The 13163-nt window shown below is 41.0% G+C and overlaps 1 protein-coding gene across 1 annotated transcript in view; it reads right to left on the minus strand.

Annotated features, from left to right (window-relative positions):
- The window catches only part of tbl1xr1a (TBL1X/Y related 1a), a 69026-nt gene that overhangs the window by 34918 nt on the left and 20945 nt on the right, over positions 1-13163 (minus strand). The window contains exon 2 of the mRNA XM_049588060.1: positions 3388-3452. The gene's annotated coding sequence lies outside the window, so the exon portion shown is untranslated. The remainder of the gene's footprint in view (positions 1-3387; positions 3453-13163) is intronic.

Genomic DNA, 13163 nt, shown 5'->3' on the forward strand with positions numbered 1-13163 from the left:
TATAATCTACTGATGTAAACAACACACTGGATGACTAAGAACTACAGTGCTGAGTTACAGCATCATGAATGAGATAAAACAAGCAGAGCTGAGGGCTCTGCAGAGAGGAAAACAAAGCCTTCCAATAAGGCTGACCTGACATTAACACAGCGAGCTGCCAAAATGGGTGGGAGCAGTAGCATAGCTGTCACAGCAAAGCATCTTGGTTCAAGCAGAGAACCAAATGAACAATGTCACCAAGCCAGGCAGAAAGTCCTTGGCTATCCAAGCGTAAATAAACATGACCATCACCATAGAGACTGATAGCTTCTATGGGTCCTGTCTTGTATTGTACATTGTGCACTGCTGGGTAGAGTTCACAGGAAATCTGCTGGATTCTTTAACAGTTCAAAACAGGAAGAGTGTGCTGTTCTTCAAATGGAAATCAAACTAAAGCTTTCAAATCACGGATGGTTACCAGAGCAAAAATAAACTCACTTCCAACACGTTTGTTCTCCTCAGTAAAATAAAACACCGGGGAGAAGAGGGGATACAGGAAGCAGCAGGGTTTATGGTAAAGGGTTTATGGGAAATGTCCGAATGCGGGGAAGCAGTGGCACCAACAACACCACTTGTGTATTGTAGACTCCAACCTTGATCTGACCCAGCTACATGGCATACTCTGCGAATTTAAGTTAAACAACTGCCTAAAGACCTTTTCACACCAAACAAAGATAACTATGAGCCTATCCACACTAAATCCAAAACTTTCATTTTCTGAAGAACTTATTTTTTCCCACAGCTGCAAAGTTTCCCACACATTCATTTACTTGTGGCGGTCTGCCACGATTAAACATCTGCCACCACGTTTTGATTGTGTATTTTTGAAGCAGCACTGTTCATTAGGAGTGCTGTTGAAATATACACCGATCAGCCAAAATATTAAAACCAGCGGTGGGTGAAGTGAGTAACATTGATCATTATGTACAATACAATGTTCTGCTGGGAGACCTTTGGTCATGGCATTCATGTGGATGCCACTTGATGCCCTCCACCCACCCAAACACCGCCGTGGGCCAAGTAACCCACCCTCACGGCAACGTTACTCCCCAGTGTCAGTGCCTCCCCCAGCAGAAAAATGTGCCATGCCACACCACAAAAACTGCTCAGGAATTGCCTGGGGAACGTCACAAAGAGCTCAAGGTGTCAATCTGGCCTCCAAATCTCCCTCACTCCAATGTGATCAAGCATCTTAAGAATTACTGGTACCCCGCCTCACATTTGACAGGACTCGAATGATCTGAAGCCAAAGCCCCTTGTGCCACACACCACAGGACACCCTCCAGAGTTCCTGTGTCCATGCCTTGACATGTCGGAGACAAGTCTGCTCCAGGGAGGCTCCACTGTGGATTGGGGGTACCTCTGAGGTACCAGCATGCCCCACAGATGCTCGATCTCACTTGAATCTGGGGAATTTGGAGGCCAGGTCAATGCCTTTAGCTCTTTCTTACATTTTTCGGGCCATTCCTGAGCAGTGTCTGCAGGGTAGTATGGTGCATTTTCCTGCTGAGATGGGCATTGCCATCGGGTAGTGCTGCTGCCATGAGGAGAGATACTTCATCTGCACAGGTGTTTGGGTAGGTGGAGCGCATCAAGTTACATCCCCATGAATTTCTGGACCAAAAGCTTCCCAGAAGAACATTGCATTGTAACAAGATCATCAATGTTACTCACTTCATCAGACAGTGGTTCTAATTTTTTGGCTGATCAGTGTATACCATTAAGTTATTCATTGCTCCACATTCTCGCAGCGTGCACCCTGGCACAGAGCAGCAGAATGCCAGGCACAGTGAAAATGAAACATAACCATTCATTGTGCTGGGTCTAAAAGTTTGCTTTTACTCCCAAACAGCTGCTCCTCTAATCCATCGATCTGATCAACACTGACTGGATCTCTTGGATGTCAATTACATAATTCTCTTAATACCGTCAAACAATATGGATATTGATTTCATTGATCTCACAATATAGTGTAGTCTTTGACCAAAAAAAAAAAAAAATCATAAAGACTACAAATAGAACAGGCACAGCTGGGGAAGTGTAGCAGCTGGACATGCTTGTGATGGTAAGTAGTCCACAAAAGAGGGCAAAACATACTTTAATGTAATATATGAACAGCATCCATTTCCATGTGTCAGCATTAGCTGACGTTAATCTGTGAACATCAGTCATTGTGAAAGGTGTAATACAACACCTGACCATTTAAGACAAGTGGTAGCGTTACATCAAATATCATCATCATTATCTTTATTATTATTGTTACCAACATTTGAGGCATGTGATGTTATAGTCTTTCCTAGAGAGCTCCAGTATTATAAGCTGACTATTATTAACTGATACGATCAAGTCTCCTGTGTGTAGAGTTGAGTGTGGGTTCGTTATAGTAAAAACAATGGTGAATACATGACCGTGTGATGATGCAAAAATGTAACTATAGGAAAAATGCACAGAATATATTCATGTCAGCCTTCGTGTGAAAGGTCTGAATGCTGAAAATACTCCAAAAAATACACCATATTTACGTTTTATTTTTTATTTCTTCCCAAGTGGGAAAAGACATTCAACCAGGTGCGCTTTACATACAGGGAGATGAAATCAACCATTTCTTAGCAGCTAGCCTTAGAATTAATTGGGGTTTGAAACTGAACTAAAAGGGAAAAAACTTTACCAACTCATCCACCAATTATGGAGCAGCATTCCAACTATAAGCTTGAAAAAGCCCTTAGTCAACACATTTCTTTTCACTTTTGATCTTGGTACAGCACCAGTCCTGAACTGCATTAGATTGTCGAGATGTTCATGGTCCTGTGACTCACCCGGGTGTACTGTATTAGAATTCCGCAACATGACCTCATATCTGCTACACTACTGACTGCAGTACAAAATCTTCTTTGTGTAGGTGTTTTTATTGATCTATACATGATATAGGCCAATAGGTATCCTATAATTTGTAAGCTAGCAACTGCCCAGTAACTCAAAGAACGTGACAAGGATGACACTTATAAATAAATAAACAAACAAATAACAAATTAAATATGCAAATGTAACCTAAGAGATATATTTAGAAGGATCATCATCAAGGGTATAAGATTTTTTTTAAAAGGATGAGGTATTTTCCTGAATATGAACAACAAACTTTAGTAACAAACATCAAGTAACATGAACCAGCACCAGAACTAATAACAGGTTATTCAAAAGCTATTATTGTGAAAGGACAAATGTCAAAATCAAATCTGCCTTGAGAGTTAAAGATAGTTCACATTTTCATGTATAAGCTCAGAAGACTAATCCTGCATGACCTATGGCGAGAATGGGCAGGTAGAAACATTTTACAAATCGATCACTCACCACAGTAGTAAGTCTGTTTCGCCACCAGTATGTTCAGTCAGGGCCTTGTACCATGGGCTCAGAACCTGCAGCAACAAGGGTGGGACACTCAGTTAGAGGCTTTCTGAGTAGATTAGATGAAAGGCAACCAAAGTATTTTGGAAAGTGCTTTGGAAATGGGCAGTACTGTTGCATAGAAAGTCAAAGGTCACATCACACCAAAACACAACCCAAGTTTTACAGTGTTTCTATGCTAAAGAACTGTACAAGACCTGTAAACAGAACAGAGCTGCAACTAGTGCCTCTCTTCATTGTTGGTTAACCTCTTGATTATTTTCTCAATTGATCAATAAGTTGTTTGGTCTATAATATTTCAGAAAATGGTGAAAAAATGTCAATCAGTGTTTTTTTTAAAGATTGTTATGACGTCCTAAAATATCTTGTTTTGTTCTCAAAAACGTTCAGTTTACTGTCACAGAGGAGTAAAGAAACCAGAAAATATTTACATTTAAGGAGCTGGCCTTAGAGAAATTTAATTTTTTTAAATTTCTTAAAAAAAAAAAAAAAAAAAAGACTCAAATCCATCAATCAATAATCAAACAAATTTGGCAATTAATTAAGCAGTTGACATTAATCGATTAGTTGAAAAATCGCTGCAGCTCTACCTATAAAGAGAATATTCAACACAAACTATTTTTCCACAAAAGTCCAAAGGCAACTGGAAGGTTTATTTATAGTAGTTACCACAGGGATGCATGATAATATTGGCTATAGTATTGCGACATGCTAATATTTACAGCAAATTACAATATTGGCTTTAAAACTAATTATCAGAATCGGCCAACATGCTTTTTCTTATTTTGAACAATGAACGAATATTATACACACTGAAAAGTATTGTATTTCATGTCTCCATCTGCTTGTGGGCTATCACAATAAGAGTATGCATGCATAATATGATGTTACTGCACTATAGAAGAGATTTGATGATAACTAAAATTAGGTGGGGAAAAAGTGGATATACCGATATCTGTATCAGTTATAGGTGAAATGAGTTGTTATATATCGGCATATCAGACACAGGCAAAAAAAAAATCCAATAACATGCATCCCTGATAAACACATTTTGAACTTGAATTATTTGTCATTTTAGAGCGTATGTAACATAAATATGAATACTGCATGTTTATTTTAAATTAGGAAAGAGACTGTTCTTGGTGGTAATGTGTCAATAAGCTTGAAAATACTGCAGCAAAGGGCAGAGGAGAAGCGAGCAGACGTAAACAATGCTGGTTAGAAACTCAAACAACAAGCTTTGCACTGAGGAAGGGAATGCATGTTCGTTAGGCCTCAGTGTCACACACAATCCTTTATGGTGAGACACATTGTATATAGGTCTGCAACGATTAGTCGACTAATTGATGACTAATCGACTATCAAAATAATCTGTGACTATTTTAGTATAGTACTGAGTCATTTTTCATAGAAAAGCACTATAAAAGTACTCCAAAATACTGTTATTGCAGCTTCTTATGTTTAAATATTGGCAGCTTCACACAGACTCCCATGATGGTAAACTAAAAACCACTGGTGTGAGTACGAAACAAGACATTAGATGACGTAATTTTGGAGTTTGGGAGAGACAGACCGACATTTTTCAACATTTTAACACATTTTTCGATAAAATGATTAATTCAACTAATCGAAGAAATAATCGACAGATTAGTCGACAATGAAAATAATTGTTACTTGCAGCCCTAATTGTATATAAACATAACTGTTATTCAGTCAGACACCTTTAAAGCAGATTTCAGTGCATTTCTCACTTATTAAGGGCTGAGAGATATTTTCACCGTCTGTATCTACACTGGTTAAAATCATCAAAATGTAATAATCCCTGACTAATGCCGTGAAGTGTCAGCCAGCAGTACATGAGGACTGAATGGTCTAACTATGTGACTGACACTCATTCAGAAATCCGAACAATGGTTCACCTCTTCAGTGTGAGGACAGAGGGAGACACAACACACCATGACAGCATGTTCACTGCCTGTGTTTACAGCACATGGCCTGAACACCTGTGAGATATAAAGCAATGCACTGCAAAACCCTGCAATCAACACTACCATTGTGAAGCCTATAATGTTCCATTTTTGGTCATACTGTGACTCGATTCTGTGGTAATTATCATGGCTGCAGACTGAGGTGGTGTTAGAGCATTGTTGGATTGCATAATACTAAGAAGTGCACTGGAAATCACTGAACATTTCCTGGCTCCTTCTCTTGGCTCACTGCTTCCTTCCCTTTTTTTTCCCTGACCTTGATTCCTTCTGTGCCTCTTTCCTTTTAGTCATCCTTTCCCTTCATTCTTCTGTCTTTCTCTCCCTCCTCTCTCTGCTGCCTTTCTCTACAGTGTTGGAGAGGCTCTGGCAGAGGCTGCAGAGCACAAGCAGTGATAATGTTACCACAGAGAAAGCAGAAGTTGGGTGTGGCCAGAAAAACACACAGTGTTGAAGGTTGCTGAGGGCGTGCTGGAGGACATGGCCCTGGCATGACAGGAATGTGGTTTGTAAGCAGTCTGTTATCTCTTTGATCGAAAATGAAACATGAAACACCTGTGCGTTTTTATTCCTGCCTCCATCAGTTACCATTTTAACAGGGAAAGATGAACACCAGCATACTCTCATATACAGCAGCACCAATGGGGAGTAGCTGAGGGTGGGCGCTGCGCTTCAGCACTAACCTCCATACGAGGGCAGTGCAGTAATGATTAGCTTACCAGTGAAAGATGAAGGTCTAGGATGTGGCAATGTTGTGAATGAAACAACGCAAATTGAACCAATCCCCATGAATTAAACACAACTCTGCAATTTTGTCCAGTCACCGCAATTTTCCCACAAATTTGACCAATCATTACAGTTAACTGTGAGTTTCACCAATCATGGCAGTCCTCCATGCAAATATGCATTTCCTAGGATAGCAAGTGGATTACCCATCCTACTCTGCCTCTGATTGGCTAATACTCATTGCCTTCATCGGTGTGGTTGCTTAGGCTTAGGCAAGAGGATGAGACTGGTCAGTGGTTAGGGTAAGAATGTCAGGGTAGCTGCTTTCGCTATCCTAGGAAACGCAAATTCAGGACCCCCACATATCATCACCACACATTCACCTCATCTCTAGTTGTGAAGATGCAGACGTGTGACACAAACGTCTCATATCCACACAAAAATTACTGCAAATGACCACGCAAGGCAATTCCCTTTTTTAAAGACAAATAACACCTACAGAAAGGCATTTTCAACAAATCACCAAGACAGAGGTTGTTGCATCCAGATCTACTGCAAGCACCGAAAGATCATTTCATCAGATTAAAGATGCATGGTCAGTGCTAACGTTATCGTACTCGAAATCACAAACTCAGAACAGTGCATTATTAATGAAGTATACACAAAAATTTAAACTATATTTGCAACTTTAACTGCAATTTCATTGCAAAAAAAAGCCTTAAAACATGCACACTTTACAATTTCTTACAAAACCTGCAGTGAAATCAGGCATTTCAGGCCGGAACATTCCCCAAAAAAGCTGAAGGAACTGACTCGTATTCACCAACTCGACTTCATTCTGTGCTCAGGGCGCCATTACTGAACCATATCTTTACATATCAAATAGCTGTTTTCTGCTACATAAATGTTCTGAATGTCAAACATCGCACCTTTAATATAAGCTAATCTAAACAACCTATCCACTAACCCTACTGCTGATGCTGCTGCTAGATAGAAGTTCAAAGAGAAACGCTGATGCTCTGCAGTTCTTTCAGAATGCACTCTATAACCAACTGGGTAGATTTGAGAGAGCTCCAAAGGTGATTTTTCCAGAAAAAAAAACACTACTTCAACTAAGTGAACAGACAAGACACCCTAGCTTGGTGCAGTTTACTTTGACTTATTGATTAGGATTAGAGTACTGGAAAACCAACCAGAATTCTTTTTATTTAGCACAGCTCATTGTATTGTAGCTCAAGTATCAGCATTGGAGCCATTTCAGTATATCAAGTCAGATTTTTAGCCAGTTTGTTTATCAGACAGGGGGGTGCAGGCAGGTGGTTGGTGTCTGTGTAACAAGTTAGCATTGAGCACAAGCCCGAAATCTGTCAGGAACTGATTTATTTATTTTTTTTATTTTTTATTTTTTTTTAGCGGTCATACCCAGAGCTCAATTCACAAATGGTAAGGTAAGGTATTTATACAGCTACATTCCATCTGGCTGTGTATTTCTACTGGTCAAACAGAGGCAGAACAACCACAACACTGTCACACTGTAGCTGCTGTGGCCGGGCCCTCAGGAACTGCACCGTGTTGTCAAGCAATTTTGCAAGTAAGATGCAATTTAAGATTCAGATCATCAATGGGGACCCCTGAGTTGACTGAGATTCTTCAGGTCAAGCAGTTTTTTGTGTGTGTGTGTGTGTATTTTTGTCATTCAGTGTGTAGTGTACTTCTAGGTACATTTTGGCCTCCTAGCTGCAGAGTGAGTGCTCCTCGCTTGCAAGCTGCTCTGCAGTGCAGGCAGTGAGAGGATGGCAGCTGCCCTGTGGAAGAGAGGCTTAGCCCGGTCAGACTATGTGGTAACATTATCCTCTGCCTTTTGCTTATAAGTGGTGAATTTCTAGGTCATAGCAACTGAAGTCATTGCAGTCTCTGGCTTTCATTTGATATCTAGTGTCAACAAAAAATGCTGTTGCAGATTTTCAATCGGTTGTTGGCTAAATTAGCATGTATTAGCTCATAGGGCTAACTAGGCTTGTTTACGGATTATTATATGAACGTCACTCTCACCTTCAACTATAATCTTCTATTATCATAAGAATGGGTTTCTGTTTCTTGTTCCTTTTGTTTTTTGTGTGTTTTTTTAATTCTGAGGTTTCTGCAGGTCCGTGAACGCAGCACAGGTGGAACGTTTTTTTTCCTTGGCAGCAGTTTGTGGAGTTTGGAGTCAAGGAGTGGATCGATGAATGACATGAGCAGCAGTTCGTGAATGAAAGCAAAAGTCAGACCCCCACAACGAACAGTTAAGTTTCGTTTTCACTGCTCCATCTGCAGAGCAAATCATAACCTAACGGTATATCCATTTCAGAAAACGGAAAACATAGAATTCCAAAAATAGAAGATCAAAAACGTGGTGACAGATGTTTTATTCGTGGCAGCCCACCACAAACAAATGAATGTGTGGGAACCCCTAATATCAGAAAGAGGAAACTCGTCATCTCAAGATTGTACACGTTATGTTCTTACACTGGGTTTACACTGGACGCGGAAGCAACCTGATCTCTTCATTGTCACGCAATTGTCCATCAGCAGCTGCCTGGCTGTTAACACAAGCGCCATTTCTCTGTGCTGAGCAGCAGGCAATTCTGCTCTCTGCTCTGTTTAAATCACGTGCGTGCGTGTGTGTGTGTGTGTGTGTGTGTGTGTCTGTGTGTCTCTCTGATTGCGTGTGTGGGTGTGTGTGGCTCAGGGGCTCAGCTCGTCTCTGACTCTCTGTTTAGACACAACTGACAAATACATGGAAGCACTGGATGCATATTCTATTCTTTATCATAGCCAGATCATTTATATTATATTTAAATATACACTTTATGTCATTTACAATGCACTATCAAAGTGCTTTGTTGCAAGATTTGCTCACAGCGCATGGAAAAAGTAGACCAGGCACCTGACATTATGCACGTTGCACGTTGCGAGTCTGCCTGGGCACTCAGCACTGCCCGGCATCCAATATGTACAGCCCAACATGGGCCCAACATGGGCGCCAAAAGCATGGGGGCAGCACTCCCTTCATGGCACTTCTGCATCCATTGTGAACCCGGCATTATGTCCTCAGGTCAGTGTCAGCTTTGCCCATGTTGATGGTTTCATTTCAGCTTTACGGAAGTATCCAGTCTGTATTACCAGATTAGTGAAGGACAGCAAAGACAATTAACACATTCTTCTAGGGTGGAAATGGTGTACAGAGGGGCAGGCCATGACAGTAACAGTGGCTTGTTAGATCCCAGTGTAACTAAGAGACTTCCAGTCCATTAATACTAGGGCTGCTTGACTATGGCAAAAATCATAATCACAATTTTATTCGTCAGTATTGAGATCAAGATTAGTTATGATAATTATTCGTTGACTCTGGAAACATTATGCAACTGTGGATTTGACTCAACCTTTAATGTAGTTCAACTGTAGGCGGCTTACTGGACGTAATTCTTACTGTTCAGTTAAGGCACTCAAATACTGGCATATTGTAATAAAAAGAAATAAAACAGTGATGTAATGTAATTCTCCAGCATAAGGCTCTGACCTGTTGATAATTCCTGAACTGCAGCTTTGCCTGGTTTACACAGGGCAGGCAAAACAAACTGACTAAAATGCACACAAGAAGGCACACTGTTGCAGGGCTCAAGCACTTTGACAATATGCTTAATTCGGTATTCTCTACCATGTACAATACATGCAAGCATGGTCAGATATCCAGAGCAATTCACACACAATACCATTAGTGATTACCTAAGCACAGTGTGAATCTGCAGTGTGAGGCTGCCTGAACACTGTGTTCCACTCACAGTTCTGTTCTGCTAATCGACATGTTCAGGTGATGCCTTCATAAATGAAATGTAAGCAGGCATCCTGAGGGCTCCACCTCATAGCATAATGAGAGCTCAATGGGCTACACCTGCCATGGCCGTGGTGGCAGCAGATTATATTTAGAAATAAAATCACCAAAAGTCCAAAGCTGTGTTTACTGGGGGATCAGTCGCAAATACCAAATGTATCCAAGTGTTCATTTTCTGTTATGATGGAGGGTCTAATAACTGTCTTTCAAGTTATCGTAAGACACTGGGATACAACAAAGGCTCCAGAACTGAGAGAATGGGTTCATGCAATGGTGGAAACAGCATCTTATGAATGTATGCTCAGTAGAATAAATGGCGATCAGGAGAACGGAGTAACCCTGTGGGACCGGTTTTGGACTAGTATCAAAACAAAATATAAGCCTACACAATTATGAACTTGCTTTGTGACTCTGTGACCCTGCAGAGAAATGTATCAGGACACATGTCCTCATTTGTATGAGGTTACTGTTTGTTAGCATACTTTCTTCTCTTCCCTTCCAGACTTAGTTGTTATTTTTATTAATATAATTATTATTTTTACTGTTATTTCTTTTTTTGTTTTCTTTTTCTATGTACTGGAGTCCACATAAAATAGAATCACCAGAGGGTCTGAAAAGTTGCTTAGTCCAGCAAGGAAGTCACCAAGTTGGCAAGACTGAGCACATCACTGCACACGTCAGGGGTGCACTGGATTTATAACATAAGACAAAATAAGACCATCATTATGAAACGGAATGCAGCACAATAATCATTTCATCTTAATTACTTGCCGTGCCTGATTAATACCATCAAGAAATCAGATCATGTATGAAAACATGAACGGATGCCTAAAAAAGAGAGACAAAGCCAGTGCAGTTAATTCCCTGTAAACTGGCCTAAACTTTTAACAACCAACCTGTTGTTATGGTCTTTTAAGTGTGTGTGTGTGTGTGTGTGTGTGTGTGTGTGTGTCTGTGTGTGTATCAGTAAAGTGCATAAACTACACTTAAGTGTGGGGTCTCTACTAACAGAGACAGCTGACTCATATGAACGGATGTGCATTGGCAGGTCCACATTACATCTGGGATATTAAATGTTATATCCTCACGCTGAATTTTTATAAACACACCCAGGATCCATCTCACTGTCCCACGAAAGACTAGCCATCAACTACAAGGTAAAATAACGATGCGCTATTGATTCACTCTCTCTCTCATATTAACACTCAAGTCAGACAGATAAGCAACTGTGTTCCACATACACACTGCCAGAAAGAGAGAGACATGCTCCAGACTGGGTTGTCAGGTAACGATACAAATAATTTCTAACTGTAGCATCACATGGCTAGCGGTTATTAATAAGTTTAACAACAGAGTCAAGCCTTATTAAAGCTTGATGTTGGATGTAAGCTGCTGCTGCTAATTAGCTCGTGCTAAATCTCTGGAGTATGTCTGACAGTGGAAGTTTGCTGATATGGTGGGGTATTGGGCGATCGGGGATCAGACCCTCGGCACAGGCCTGTTCTTTTCCTGGAACTGTGAAAGACGTCCATATTGCAACGTGTTTTGCCCTCTCAACCACTTGCTGCAGTTGATGTTGTTTTTCTTCTCTGTGTTTGTTGGCAGCTCGCAAACCAACTTTAAAAAGGTACATGTACCGCCACCTACTGTGTCAGGGTGTGTAGATGCTGCCCTTGTTAAGTCAATGAAAGCAGTCTGGCTTTGTACTATCAGCGCTATTTATCTGCTATAATATTAATTATCAGAATAATGCATAATCATAAAAATCTCCCATTATCGGCCGATAATTTATCGGTCCGACATACAGTACAGGCCAAAAGTTTGGACACACTTTCTCATTCAATACGTTTTCTTTATTTTCATGACTATTTACATTGTAGATTCTCACTGAAGGCATCAAAACTATGAATGAACACATGTGGAGTTATGTACTTAACAAAAAAAGGTGAAATAACTGAAAACATGTTTTATATTCTAGTTTCTTCAAAATAGCCACCCTTTGCTCTGATTACTGCTTTGCACGCTTTTGGCATTCTCTCCATGAGCTTCAAGAGGTAGTCACCTGAAATGGTTTCCACTTCACAGGTGTGCCTTATCAGGGTTAATTAGTGGAATTTCTTGCTTTATCAATGGGATTGGGACCATCAGTTGTGTTGTGCAGAAGTCAGGTTAATACACAGCCGACAGCCCTATTGGACAACTGTTAAAATTCATATTATGGCAAGAACCAATCAGCTAACTTAAGAAAAATGAGTGGCCATCATTACTTTAAGAAATGAAGGTCAGACAGTCCGGAAAATTGCAAAAACTTTAAATGTGTCCCCAAGTGGAGTCGCAAAAACCATCAAGCGCTACAACGAAACTGGCACACATGAGGACCGACCCAGGAAAGGAAGACCAAGAGTCACCTCTGCTTCTGAGGATAAGTTCATCCGAGTCACCAGCCTCAGAAATCGCAAGTTAACAGCAGCGCAGATCAGAGAGCAGATGAATGCCACACAGAGTTCTAGCAGCAGACCCATCTCTAGAACAACTGTTAAGAGGAGACTGCGCGAATCAGGCCTTCATGGTCAAAAGCTGCTAGGAAACCACTGCTAAGGAGAGGCAACAAGCAGAAGAGATTTGTTTGGGCCAAGAAACACAAGGAATGGACATTAGACCAGTGGAAATCTGTGCTTTGGTCTGATGAGTCCAAATTTGAGATCTTTGGTTCCAACCGCCGTGTCTTTGTGAGACGCAGAAAAGGTGAACAGATGGATTCCACATGCCTGGTTCCCACTGTGAAGCATGGAGGAGGAGGTGTGATGGTGTGGGGGTGTTTTGCTGGTGACACTGTTGGGGATTTATTCAAAATTGAAGGCACACTGAACCAGCATGGCTACCACAGCATCCTGCAGCGACATGCCATCCCATCCGCTTTGCGTTTAGTTGGACGATCATTTATTTTTCAACAGGACAATGACCCCAAACACACCTCCAGGCTGTGTAAGGGCTATTTGACCAAGAAGGAGAGTGATGGAGTGCTGCGGCAGATGACCTGGCAGTCACCGGACCTGAACCCAATCGAGATGGTTTGGGGTGAGCTGGACCGCAGAGTGAAGGCAAAGGGGCCAACAAGTGCTAAACACCTCTGGGAA

This window comes from Epinephelus fuscoguttatus, linkage group LG10 (assembly GCF_011397635.1).
Source record: "Epinephelus fuscoguttatus linkage group LG10, E.fuscoguttatus.final_Chr_v1".
NCBI classification, from domain to species: Eukaryota; Metazoa; Chordata; class Actinopteri; order Perciformes; family Serranidae; genus Epinephelus; species Epinephelus fuscoguttatus.